The sequence below is a fragment of the Phyllobates terribilis genome, unplaced genomic scaffold (assembly GCF_046119375.1).
Source record: "Phyllobates terribilis strain yellow unplaced genomic scaffold, ASM4611937v1 Scaffold_5__5_contigs__length_657084704, whole genome shotgun sequence".
NCBI lineage: Eukaryota > Metazoa > Chordata > Amphibia > Anura > Dendrobatidae > Phyllobates > Phyllobates terribilis.
In genome coordinates, this window is record NW_027362765.1 from 443,351,158 (window position 1) to 443,365,693 (window position 14,536).

The window sequence follows — 14,536 nt, forward strand, 5'->3', positions numbered from 1 at the left end:
GTACTGCACCTTTGGTTTCAGGAGGTGACACTTGGAGGGTTTCACCTTTAGGCCGTAACTCGCCAGAGCCTCGAACACTTCCGCCAGGTGTTTCAGGTGGTCCTCATACGTCTTGGAATATACGATGACATCGTCCAGGTACAACAGGACCGTCTCGAAGTTTCTGTGGCCCAGACAACACTCCATTAGGCGTTGGAAGGTTCCTGGTGCGTTGCAGAGTCCGAACGGCATGCAGGTGAACTCGCTAAGTCCCATCGGGGTGGTGAATGCGGTCTTCTCCCGGTCCGCCTCTGCTACAGGAACCTGCCAGTACCCGCTAGTGAGATCCAAGGTAGAGAAGAAGTTAGCAGATCTTAAAGCAGCCAATGACTCCTCTATCCTTGGTAAGGGGTACGCATCCTTGTGTGTGATACGGTTGATTTTCCGGTAATCTACACACATCCTCATGGTGTTGTCTTTCTTTTTGACTAAAACTAATGGGGCTGCCCAGGGGCTACAACTATCCCGGATTACCCCAGCCTCCTTCATATCTCTAAGCATCCCCTTGGCGTGTTGGTAATGTGCAGGGGGTACGGGTCGATACCTCTCTTTTATGGGAGGATGATCTCCCGTGGGGATGCGATGTTCTACCCCCTTGACTCGCCCGAAGTCTAACGGGTGTTTACTAAACACTCTCTCATACTCTTGAACCACCCGATAGACTCCTTGTTTCTGATGTGAGGGAGTGGAGTCAGTACCCAAATGTAGTTGCTGACACCAGTCCTCCATGTCTTTCTTAGAGCCGTTACCTTCCTCCGGGTGAGATGGAGGCAAGGGTTCCACAGATTGTATAGAACTTTGATTAGTGGTATATAATTTGGCTAGCGTGGCATACCGGGGCAGGTACACTTCCCTCTCCCCGATATTTATTATGCGAATGGGCACCCTCCCATGGCGTACATTGACCACCCCCCGTGCTGTCAAAATGGTGGGCCTACTGTCTGAGTAAACTGGTTCTACCATTGCCTGGTAATCTCTACCTCTCAGACCAATAGCTGCCCGGCACCAAATCATCATTTCACTTTTTGGGGGCATGGCAATAGGAAAAGGGTCACACATTCTTACGCTACCAATCTCACCGCCGGAGAGTTCCACTTGTTGCCGTTGCATCAGTGCCCGGATCTCTTTCTGGAGCACCCGCTGCTCGCCGGAGCTGGCATTCTTGGCAACCTGCTGTAAAAGGAAAATCACCTCTGCAAGACAATTTTCAATTACATTAGTTCCTAGAGTTATTTTTGGGTGACTCTCATGTTTATCGATATCTACAATGATCAGTCCCTGTGCGGCCAGTTCGACTCTACCAATTTTGATGGTCACCTCTTTAAATCCGATCTGTGGCACGGGCTGACCATTGCTGGCGATGATACTCAAGTCGTCGTCGGGGTAGCGGGTAATATCCGAGTCATTCCAGTACTGCTTGAAGAGCACGTACGGGATGGTGGTGACCTGTGACCCGGTGTCCAGTAGGGCACTCATGGGAATGCCATCCAGTACCACAGGCAAGACTGGACGTCCTCCCACATATCTGTCGCGCCAGTTCGATGGGCCTGGTGATCTTTTTCCTGGGGGTTGGCCCTCTACCCCAGGTTGTGCCCGTTTAAAGAACAGTACCTTGCCATATGTCCGGGTTGATTGCAGCGGCGGCAGATGGGTCGTCCGTCCTCACTGTATCGGTCACTGGGTCTTCCTCTGGCCGGTGGGGTCCTCCTTGGTCGACGCCACGGGATGTCCTCCGGTCCGGATGCCAGCTGGATCTTCCCTGGGGTGGAAACCTGTAAAGACTGCACAGTTCGGGTTAGCGCAGCAACGCTCTTAGCTAGCTCTTGGACCTGATGGTGTAGGTCTGGAGCCGGGTCATTGTCCAAAGCCTGCGCATCAGCTCCCACAGGCCCTGCTGACAAGGGCGCCGCCTCCTGGTAGTAAGTGGTAGTGGGGCGTCTGTGGGTCACAACGCCACCTGGTGCCGGTTCTCGGAGCACCCGGATGGCTCTGTCCTTGAACTGTGCAAAGTCCAGATGGGGATCCTGTAAGGCCATTGCCCGCAACTGGGTTCGGTGGGCATTGCAATATAAACCCTCTATAAATTGTTCAGTCAATAGCCTGTCCTCGTTTCCCACCCCATCAGGGTCGGTCTGCTTTATGGCCCTCAGGGCCTCTTGTAGGTTTAGTGCATAGTCCCTTATACTCTCATGCGCTCGCTGCTTGCACCCGTAGAATCTAAGCTTAATCTCGGCTGAGGTGCGGGTATCAAAGGTGTCCTTCAGCCGGGTTAGTATCCCTGCGACAGTCTTCCTCCCAGGTGGCCAGGATTTTACTTCCCTTTTGGCTGCCCCGGTTAGTTGGGCCACCAGGATGCTCACTTTTTGCTCTTCTGTGAGGGGGTACACCTGGAAGAGGCTATCCAGCTTTTCTCTAAAGTCATGCAGGGTATGTGACTCCCCTGAGTACTGGGGTAGCCAAGCTGCTCCCGGGATATAGGGCATGGTGAAGGGCATAACTGCAGCAGCGGTAGCGCTGGCGGGGGTTGAGGCAGTGAAGCTCTCCTCCGTATCCGACATCTTCCTCCCCCCTAGTGAACCGTGGCCTACCTTGCGATGATCCTCTTCCGTAGGCCGCGGCTCCGCAGTGGATCGTCAGGGTTGAGGACCTTCCGTCGCGCTCCTGTGACGTCGGCGTCTGCTGGGCTCCTTCCAGGACCTTACGCAACGTCCGGACGTGAGGCGGGGCTTCAGTTCTCGCGCGCTTTCGGAGTCCACGCCCCTCTTCTTCCCGCGCGGCGTCCTCAAGATGGCGTCCAATGGCGGGAAAACTCCACGGATGGCGGGAAGAAGGTCGAAGATGGCGCCGGATGGCGGGAAAACTTCGCGGATGGCGGGAAGAAGGTAGAAGATGGCGCCGGATGGCGGGAAACCTTCACCACTGGTAAGTTTGAACAGTCTTTGCTTTTCAGGCACGCAGTACCCGGTGGTTGCGGGCACGAAATCCTGCCGACTACGCCAAAGTTGACGCGCCCCTGGGCCTGTGTCGCGCTGCGGTGCGCACGCGGGAGCTTACCCGGAGCCGGATCCGTGGAGGGTTGTAATCTCGTGGCGGTGACCCGGTCCGTGCCCAGGGAGTCAAACTAGACGGCAGTCTATTAGTAGTAAATAGTTGATGACTACGCCACCCGTTGAGTGCAGCCAGGAAGCTGCTGCTGCAGGGCAGACCGCTGAGGCCGGTGGTAGGATTGTGCAGCGTGATAGTATAACCCCCAACGGGAGGGGTATGGCCTCAGGGCAGCCGACGTGGATGATGGGGGTAGCAGGAACCACTCAGAGACGGTACGGTGTAGTTCAGGGTCTTTACTGGTAACAACGACAGACCCTCCCGGAGTACTTGCTAGCAAACGGGGCCTGGTCAGTCTTTGAGCAGATGGGATCTCCCCTGGCCAGGCGTAGTTGTAGGCCTCCCAAACTGACTGTACTCTTCTGGCTACCTTGCTAGAAGCTGATGTAAGTAGCCCACGTCCCTGAGTGTACCGTGTGGTGCTCACCCGTATGGCCGGTGACTCGGGGCCTTCTAATGGCTTCCGCTCCACGATGGCGGTGCTGGTCCCACGCGTGTGACCGTGCCTTCGGGCTTCTGGGCCAGAGGACCTGAAATCCCCTGCCCGACGGATTCTGCTGCTGGGTAGGAGTTAGTCCCCACAGCCTCGGACTCCGGGTCCGGTAAAGAATCTTCTTAGTCTGCCAGCCCCTGACTCCTTGTAACTCTGCTGTTTCTTCCTATGCTGCTTCTCTTCTCCACTCTCCTTGTCTGACTCACCCTGCCTCAGCCCCGGGTTTATACAGGGGAAGTTCTTCCCCTCCCAAGACTGGGCAGGAGGTGTGGCATGCACAGGATCCCTGACCAAAGGACCTCCCACCTGCTCTCAGACATAATATCTCTATCACTGTGGCAACCAGACCCCTGGGGTGTCACACTGGCGGCATAAAAAGACCTCATGGTTGTTATATACTTTTGATATATGTCTATCCCAGACTTATTTAAAGCTTTAATAACTGGGAAATTTTCCATTTTGGAATCTTCATTTGCACCGTTTGCCTTCTATAGCTTCTGTGTTGCAATATCTATTGCTGGCTGCATGACGAGTTAACCGAAAATCTGTCAGTGAACTTGTTCTAATGGTCCAATGATAGAGTTTGTAACTTTATCTGTCTTTTTTAGTTCCTCTCAGCCAATTTATAATCACAGACCACATCAAAGTTGAATGTGGAGGGAAACAAAGCGCCTGTGAAAGGCAAATGGTGCAAAATTTGTAATGAAATCAAAATGCTAAAATGTTTTGTCACCTACTGTATCTACTGGAATAATCCATTATCGCCTGTATTTTATACCATATTTTATCCAGGATGGAATAAATGTTAAATCTTATGGGATCTGCTTTGCTGGACTGAAATTTTGGATTGAGAAGTCTGTGTCTCCTGGCAGATGTTACTGTGATCTGGGAGTCCTCAACACTCCAGCGGTGAGATGACTTTATCTATAGGTTTAACATCTATAATATCTGATATATTTCTACAGAAGCCATATCAAGATATTGCCTCATTTTTCTTTTCTTCTCACAATTCAAGTAACAATTCCACTAATATTTGTATCCCATAAAAAACACTGCCATCTTTCTACAATAAAATATGAGAAATGAGCCACACCCAGTAAATGGCAACTACTGTATCTGTGTATCAGGCTTATCCCCAGGAAGAAGCACATCACGAAACGCGCGTCGGGGCTAGTGATTCATCTCTCAGGTCATATACGCTACTCCTATTTATTTATCTCTCACTACCAGCACTTTATGCTTATCTACCTCTTAACCCTTTATACCTGCCTACTTGATCTGCATATTTTCTGCGTGTTTGCACTATTTTAAGCACTTTCTGCTACTATGTGATCCTAATTCTATCTAATATACACCTACACTATGTTAGGCCTTTTGGCCACTACGTGATTTGGATTTTCTATGATTTGAATTGGTAATATAATCACTTTGAGGTGGACTGCTACATGTTTTAATTATCATCTTCATATCTGACATTAACACCGGAGTTAGACCTGTGAGGGGTATATTTTTCTTCCTCTTTGTACCTATTAAGCACAAGTTCACTTTACTTGCTTGACCTAGATACAAATTATTTTTGTCATTAATTGTCTTTCAAACTTGCTGAATTTGATATATCATGATGAGAGTTTACATCTATCACTATGAAATGGAGTGTGAGCTCCCTCTTGTGGAGGAACCTGGTATGACCACTGAATGAATTTATTTCTGCTAGTATTTTTCACCATTTTTTACTTGCTTTTAAAGAAATAATTTTTGACAATAAAGATTGATGTTTTTCTGGTATGATTGCTTTGACTTCCCATTCTTTGTAGGTGGTTATTATTTATATGGAAGTGCCATAGGATCTATTTGGCTATATTTAGGTTGACTTTACTGTATCTGTGTAGTAGATATACGGTGTATCATGTGCAGACAGGTTTTATATCATCTGTACCTGGAGACAATGAGTCACACATTGGAGATAAGGAAACATCTATATCATTGGGATCTATAAGGTTTGCTTCTATTACATCAGTAATTCTCTGCACTTACATAGTAATGATCCTCTTCTTGATCAATTTTATTTTCTTCTTTCCCTCTTTCTTAGGGGTGTCCTTACTATTGTACAAGGAAGATCCATCAATTTATGTTAAATGGTCACAAACCTAATAGTACGAGCAAATGTAAGAAGCTTTGTAATATAGGTTATCAGAGAAATATGCTTCCTTCTCCACTTATGAGCCACTTCTACTCCCACCAGCGTCTTGAACTCACCATCCAAAAAAATAATTAAAAAAACAGTTTAAGGTGAACCTGTCAGGTCCTATAATGCTGTTACCTGCAGATATTGGGTTAATCTGCAGTTTACTAGCGTTATGAAGGTGCCGGGCGGCTGCACTGAAAGTGCCGCACCTGGGAGAAAATGTCATTTCTTCTGGGAGCTGCCGGCTTTCAATCGTTCAGGCGTGCCCGGAGGAATTACAGTCACGGCTCACAGCACTGAGAGCGGCGGATGTAACCACACCCCGACACTGACTGGTCGCTCAGAAGTGCATCAGTGCAGAGCCGGCTGTCAGTCAGTGGCGGGGTCCGGTTACTGCCGCCCTAACTGTGTACTGAGTGGTGACTGAAGCTGTGCCGGACACTCCTCTATGACTGAAAGCTGGTGGCTGCTCAATTGCCGGCATTTGCAATAATCACACTGCACTTGGATGACATCCGAGTGCAGTCCGATGTTTTGCACCCATAGACTTGTATGGGTGATTGGAATCCGATTCCTGAATGCATTCACAGCTTGCTGCTGTTATTTTCTCATGCTGAATCGGCACGAGATTTTAATCTGTGCATTTGCCGCCTCTAGCGGCCATTTTCCCCAAACTCATCGCAGTGAAAAGGATGGATAGTGCAGGGACTCCGCCGATATTTTAGGAACGCCCCGTGCTCGCAGCAAACCCTCACACCAGCGAAAGCTCCCTCCTCCCAACCCGGGGCCCACAGCATCGCCCCACTCCTGACACCACAGCCAGCTTCCTGCAGCAGCGACCCTGCTTCTTCTAGGACCCTGCTCCACTGTAAGCTATATTCAGATTAAAAGGCACACCCCCATTTTCCCCCCGAAATATAGGGGGAAAAAAGTGCGTTGTATAATCTGAAAAATTCGGTACGTATTTGATGGCTCGGCACCAGCAAAGCCATCTCTTATTCAGGACTGTAACAGAAAACAGTTTTCATCCATGAGGCCTCGTATCACGACTCATTCATTATACACTAGATTACAATACATACATCTGATGTAAAGGGAAACTGTCACCAGGTTTTTTACTCTAAATCCAGTGATGTGTCACTTACTGGGCTGCTTGCTGTTTTATCAGCAGTAGATTATCAGTAGAGGATTAGTAATCCTGCTGCTATTTAGTCCTCCAAATCTCTGTATAATCCCACCCCCACTACTGATCGGCAGCTTTCTGCCTATGCACAGTGTACACAGAAAACTGCCAGTGGTGGGGACAGGGTTATTCTGAGCTCAGTATTCAGAGAATTGGTAGATCTGCAGCAGATAAAACAGTGACTTTATCAAAACTGCTGCAAATAACCCAGTAAGTGATACATCTCAGGAATCAGGATCTCTGACCCTACATTTGCTGCTCTGAGATGGGGCAGCTATAACCTGGTGGCAGATTCCCTTTTAATGTGTTTACATCTAGGCATTCACCAGTCCTGTGTGTGTCTTATAACCACCTTATAACTGGGTAATATTAATATTCATTATTATATAATTTTACTCTAGGACCAAATCTGGGGACGTCTCCGCTTTCTAACCTGGTGGGGGTCCGACTACCAGTGCTACAGATCCTGAGAGTGAAGGGTCCGCAGTGCTGGTTAGTGTCGCTTCCCCTCTGTTATTCCATGTACCGCTGTGCTCTCAGCCATGTCTGTATTAGGTGCAGCGCTGCCCCCATCACCTCCATAGAGCTGTGCTGTGGCTCCTGCATAGTAGGTGGATTTTCATTGAATCTTGCTGGTAACTATTGTGTCACCCGGTCACATTCTCATAGTTTCCATGTAACTTAGTGTGGTGCTTAGTTAAACTTTACACTAAGTTACAGTGTGGGGGGGTAGAGGAAAACCTGTAAGGCTATGTTCACACGTTCTGTTTTTGCTGTGTTTTTACACGAATTTATGCAAAATGTAAGCTGTGTTTTACAGTACCAGCAAAAGCTATGAGATTTCAGAAATCTCATGTACACACATTGTTTTTTTTCCTGACTGAATTGGAAAACTGCAGCATGTCACTTCTTTCAGCGTTTTTTCACCCATAGAAAGCAATGAGTGAGTGCAAAAATGCAGCAAAACGCAGGTATCAGGTTTTGCTGCATTTTTGTGAAAAAAGCAGGTACAGCAGGATGTGAAACCCATCTATTTTTGTGATTTTCCCAAGTTTAAACCATAATATCTTGGTCACGGGGGTTGGACACGATGACCCTGGAGGTCCCTTCAAACGCTAACATTCTATGATTCATCACCTGATAATGCCAGTTTAGGATTAGTGCAGTTTAATTAAATTAGTGATATGTAGAAAGTAAAAATTGGCTGACCAAGGTGTGAAATTGAACAATACTTGGTCAACTCAAAGGCTGAGCAAAGTGTGAACGTAAACAATATCCTACAAACTCAACAATCTGCCAATGTCTTAGGTAAACTATTCCCGACCAATTCACCCCACTGTTACATTTGTAATTGTGTAATTTTTCATTAACTTCTTTCTTCAGAATAGTCACTATTTTTTGAGGCATAAAAATCTTTTTCCACTAAATATTTTGATCAAATTGCCCTTTTTCCCAAAAATGGTTTTATGGTTTCACCTATGTCTTGAATTGGTGACCTGTGTTAATGCTTCTTTGGTGGAAACAAAGCTGAACTTTGGGATCCTGAAAAACGCAGCAAAACCTGCTATTTGTAAGCAGCTTCTTTACTGCCAAGAGAGCAGGTTTGGCTGCAGAGAAAAAAACGCAGCAAAAATGCAACATGTGAACATAGCCTTAGAATATAAATCATTATGTTATTTATAACGTTAGATTTTATTAGCTCAATAAATCTCAGCACTTACAGAGTCAGGCTAATGTTCTTCAGGGCCATGTTCTCTTCTTCAATTTTCATTTCTAGAAGCTGTATGTTCCTCTTCCTATTGTACATGGAAAATATATCTCATATTGAAATATACAAATGCCATTATTTATTACGATATACACTAGTGACCAGGCACTTTCATTGCCAACATTTTACACTGACTACATTCCACAGTTAAAGAGAATCCGTCAGCAGGTTTTTACTATTTAATCTGAGAACAGCATGATGTAGGGGCGGACACCTTGATTCCATCAAGATGTCAATTACTGGGCTGCTTGCTGTAGGTTCAATAAAATCAGTGATTTATCAGCAGGAGATGATCACTAGAGGACTAGTTCTCTCCTGCTCTGTATAACCTCGTCCCCACCACTGATCAGCAGCTTTCTGTCAATGTACAATTTCCCCAATCAGTGGTGTGGGCGGTCAGGGCTAGATTTAGCGCTCATGCTGCTCTAGGCACTGTGATTTTTAATGCACTCTAGTTTTTTTTACATATCTGTTATCCAGGTAAGCAAGACAAAAAAAATCTCCAAGCTTCTCTTACCCAGTGAACAAAAAAAAAAAAAAAAAAAGGATCTGGGGGCGGAGTGTCCAGGGGGCGGAGTGTCCAGGGGGCGGAGTGTCCAGGGGCGGAGTGTCCAGGGGGCGGAGTAACAGACCTGCTCATCCCTGAACCGATGTACTTACACTGTCCTGATGCAGGATGATCTGATGGCGCAGCCGGGGATCAGTCTTCCCTATGCACAGTGTCCTTGGATGTAATCTGTCTTCTGATTGGTGGAGCATCGCACAGCAGCCCCTGCTGACTTCCGTTCCACCAATCAGCGCTGAGCGTTCTATTTTTCACTACATTATTCTGCTGCTTTCTGTCTGCCCTCGTCTCCGCAAAAAAACACACCCCTTCCCTCCCCCCTCAGAAAAACACCAAAATAACTTACAAGTCTGGAAGGAGAAAAAGGGGAGTGGGGAAAAAATCACCACTAGGTGGCACCACCCCCTACAATATGCCGCCCTAGGCACCAGCCCTCCAGTGCCTAATGATAATTATGGCCCTATGAGTGGTGCTATACAGAGCTCAGCATTCAGAGCTCAGCTAGATCTACAGCAGAGAAAACAGTGATTTTATTAAACTACAGCAAGCAGCCCAGTAAGTGACACATTGCTGGAATCGGTGCTTTTAGATGGGAAACCTGGTGACAGATTTCCATTAAGTCCAGGGTCAGACAACCGTAGATTCTCTCATCCAAGAGAATTAGGTCCATTATGTTAATAACAATCTGATCAGAGTTTGCTCAGGGTGTCGGCATAGTGTGATCCGTGAGTAGAAGATGGAGAACAAAATTTCTCCCTTTTTTCAATTTTGTGAGTCCGTGGAAATTGGACTGCACTTAGTTGTCACCGAGTGCAGTCTGATGTTTTCCACGCACCCATAGGCTTGAATGGGTGAGTGGCATCTGATTTCAGAATGAATCGCAGCATGCTGTGATTTTTTTCACTGCCAGATCCTGCAATCAGTCATCACCACTGCCCTATTCAATAACATTGGTATGACTGCTATGCAATAAAAAAATCGGATAGAGCTCGTCCAATGTATACGATGGTGCCGCCCTAATTACTAAAATTCTGTCTGCCAGTTGCTGCCAGGACCTAGAAGATAATTGGCAGAAAAAGACTCCGTGGTCCATCTTGTCCATATTATTTCCCTTTTTTAAATTTACAATAGATGATTATGTGGCACCCCAGGGGTCTGGTTGCCACAGTAATAGGAATATTACGTCTGAGGGCAAGTGGGAGGTTTCTCTGGTCAGGAGCCCTTAAGCATGCAACATCTCCTGCCCAGACCTGGGAGGGGAGGAATCTGCCCTTATAAACTGGGTCTGGGGCAGGATCAGAGAGTCAGAGCCTGGAGAGGGAAAGTTACAGCAGGAGCTCTGTAGGAGCTAGGAGCAGAAGACCAGGGGCTGGAAGCTAAGCAGAGATATAGCTCGCCCTGGCAGAAGAATCTGATAACCGGACACCAGAGTCCGAGGCTGTGGGGACTGATATCCACCCAGCAGCAGAAACCAGCCGACAGGGGATTCCAGGTCCTCTGGCCTTAGAAGCCCGGAGGCTCAGTCACAAGGAAGGGACCAGCACCGCCATCCAGGAGCGGAGGCTAACAGAAGGCCCCAAGTCACCAGCCATACGGGTGAGGACCACACGGTATACTCAGGGACGTGGGCTACTTCTACCCGCTTACAGCAAGGTAGCCAGAAAGAGTGCAGATAGAAGGGGAGGCCTACAACTCCACCTGGCCAGGGGAACTCCTGTTTGCTCGCAGACTGACCAGGCCCCTTATGCTAGCCAGCACTCCCGGGAGGGTCTGCATTAATATCACCAGTAAAGACCCTAAACTGCACTGCTAAGACTCTGAGTCGTTCCTGCTTCATCGCCGCACCAGCACTATTAGTGCTGGGACTCCCGTGCACTATCACCCTCACCATCAACTACACTGCCCTGGGGCCGCACTCTTCCCGTGGGGAGTCACACTACCTAAGCTGCATACACCATCAGCCCCAGCGGTCAGCCTTGCAGCGGCGGTCCGCACTGACCGCAATCCACGGGTGGCGTAGTCGGACATTAAACCACAAAAACCCCATAAAAGACCACCATCAGCCTGACCACCCTGAGCCACGGGTCCGGGTCGCCGCCACGGAGACTACAACCCCCAGAGACCCGGCTCCGGGTAACCCACACGCGTCCACACTAGGCCCAGGGGGCGAGTCAATTATACCAGACATATTTAATTTACTGGTGATTTCCTAACTATGCCCCACAAAGTGAATATTGTAAATATTAATTGCAAAAAATAGCAATATTGCAGTTGTTTTGCATTTTGTCTTCTGCAGCCTCCATACATTCTAATACATTTAAGGCTGCTCAATCCTGTTCACTGTCAGATGAGCTTGTATACAGTTCACTGCAGTATACGTCCTTTCTTTCTAAAGAAGTCATACTACAATAGTGGCTTGTGTGTGTTTTCTCCTGGTTTCCATTATCCTTAGTGACTGAGTCAATTTTGACTTTAAGGCTATGTGCCCACTTAGCAGATTTGATGCAGAGCGTTTTTGCCTCTCCCTGGCAGAAAAAACGCATGCAGATTTACATGAATTTTTTCTGCCAGAGAGAAGTGTTTTTTCAGTGTTATTACATGCGTTTTCGCATGCGTTTTTTCAAGCACTTTTCCAAGAGATTTTGGCTATGTGCCCACGATGCAGAAATGAAGCAGAAAATTTCTGCAGCATTTCTGCATCTCCCTGGCAGAAAAAAACGCATGCAGATTGTGCATGCGTTTTTCCTGCAGAATACATGTGTTTCCGCATGCAGATTGACAAGCACTTTCCAGGCGATAGCATCACTTGGAAAGTGCTTGACAACTAGGTCACACATGCAAACAGCATGGATTTATACAGTGTGAACCGTAAAAATTAAAACAAATAAAGCTATACTCACCCCCGAGGCCCCGGCGTGGCTGCAGCGCTGGTTCCCGGCTGCCGGCATATCGCGAGACAGAGCGGTGAAGGGCCTGCGGTCACATGACTGTGACGTCACCGCAGGTCCTTCAGCGCTGCTGGCATTCAGAGAGAAGGCGCCGGACAGGTGAATATAAACTTTATTTGTTATTTTATTCTTTTTTTACAGGTACAATGGTACCCAGGTCTGGAGGAGAGTCTCGTCTCCTCCAGAACTGGGTACCATCCGCACATAGAGACGCATAGAAGCCGCCTGTAAAAATGTACAGTCGCGGTTTCTGTGCCTCTCAATGCAAGTCAATGGCGGGAGTTCCGCTGCGCTTCCGCAAAATTAAATGACATGCTGCGGATTTTTGTACGCAGCATAAACGCTGCGGAAAAATCCACAGCATGTGCATAGAACATGCAGAATCCCCTTGGGGACCATGGGGTGCGGATTACCTAGCGTTTTACAAGCGTTTATGCTGCGGAAATTCCGCAGCATAAATGCTTGAAAAACGCTACGTGGGCACACAGCCTGAGAGCATCACTTGGAAAAGTGCTTGATAAGTTGATCACACAATATAAATCCATGCAACCGGCATGGATTTATAATGTGTGAACAACTTAGATGTTTTAAATGCAGCATCTATAGTAAAAAAAAAAGAATTAAAAAGTTTAAAAAAAAAAAAACCTGTATACTCGCCTCTCCGGCGGCCCCCGGTCTGCTCTCCGGTCTCCTCCGGTCTGCTCCCGGCCGCGTCTTCTCTCTTCAGCATCCCGCAGTGTAGTGTCAGGACCTGCGGTGACGTCATTTAGTCAGCTGATAGTCACGCGACCATCACCTGACCGCCGACGTCAGCGGTCGCATGACCATCAGGTGACTAAATGACGTCACCGTAGGTCCTGACAGTACACTGCGGGACGCTGAAGAGAGAAGACGTGGCCGGGAGCAGACCGGAGGAGACCGGGGGCCGCCGGAGAGGTGAATATATAGGTTTTGTTTATTTTTAACTTTTTATTTCTTTTTTTCACCGCGTGGTAGCCGGGATGAAGAGGAATTATAGTCTCGTCTTCATCCCAGGTACCACACGCACCGTGATTACGCTGCAGCGTAATCGCAGTAGAAATGGTCATGCTGCGTTTTGCAAAGCAATGCGAATTCGGCGCGCAAATTAGCACATCCGAATTCACATTGCTTTGCATGGCAGACTGTTTTACAAGCGTTTTCGTGGCCGTAAAAACGCCGCAAAACGCTACAAAAACGCTACAAAATCGCTACGTGGGCACATAGCTTAATGACCAGGACACATTTTTGAAATCTGACCAGTGTCACTTTGTGGTAATAACTCTGGAACGCTTCAATGTATCCTAGTGATTCTGAGACGTTTTTTTTCGTGACATGTTGTACATTGTGGTAAATTTAGGTCAATAATTTTTTCCTTTTATTTGTAAAAATATCTGAATTTCGGTAAAGACGTAGAGAAATTCACTTTTTTCAAACTTTCCATTTTGGTATCCTTACACCAATTAGTCATGCGGCACAAAATAATTAATAAAAAACACTTCACATATGTCTACTTTACATCTGCATAATTTTTAAAACATCATTTGATTTTGTTTGGGTGTTAGAAGGGTTAAAAGTTTAGCAGCAAATTTTCATTTTTTGCAAGAAATTAACAAAACCAGTTTCTATAGGGACCTATTCAGATTTGAATGGACTTTGAGGTTTTTATATTTTGGAAACTCCCCAAAAGTGATACCATATTAAAAACCGCACAATTCAAATACTTCAAAACAGCTGTCAAGATTTTTTTTTAACCCTTCAGGTGCTACACAGGAATTAATGCAAAGTGGAATGTAAAAAAACTTTCAATTTTTCCCCTTTAGACCCAATTTTTTCACTTTTACAACTGATAATACAAGAAAATGGACCTCACAACTTTGTTACCCAGTTTCTTCTGAGGGGGCTGATACCCACGTGTGGTCAGAAACCTTAGTTTGGACAAATGTCAGGCCAGGAAGGGTAGAAGCACCATTTGAATTTTGAAACACAAATTTGGATGAAATAGATTGCAGGCACCATGTCACATTTGCAGGGCCCCTGAGGTGCTTAAACAGCAGAAAACTCCCACAAGTGACCCCATTTTTGGAAACTACAGCCCTCAAAGATATTATCCAGAGGTATCTGGAGCGTTTTGAACCCAAAGGTACTGCACAGATATAGATAACATTAGATTGTCATTTTGAAAACTTACATTTTTTTCATAATGTTCTTTTTGCCCCCAATTTTTCACTC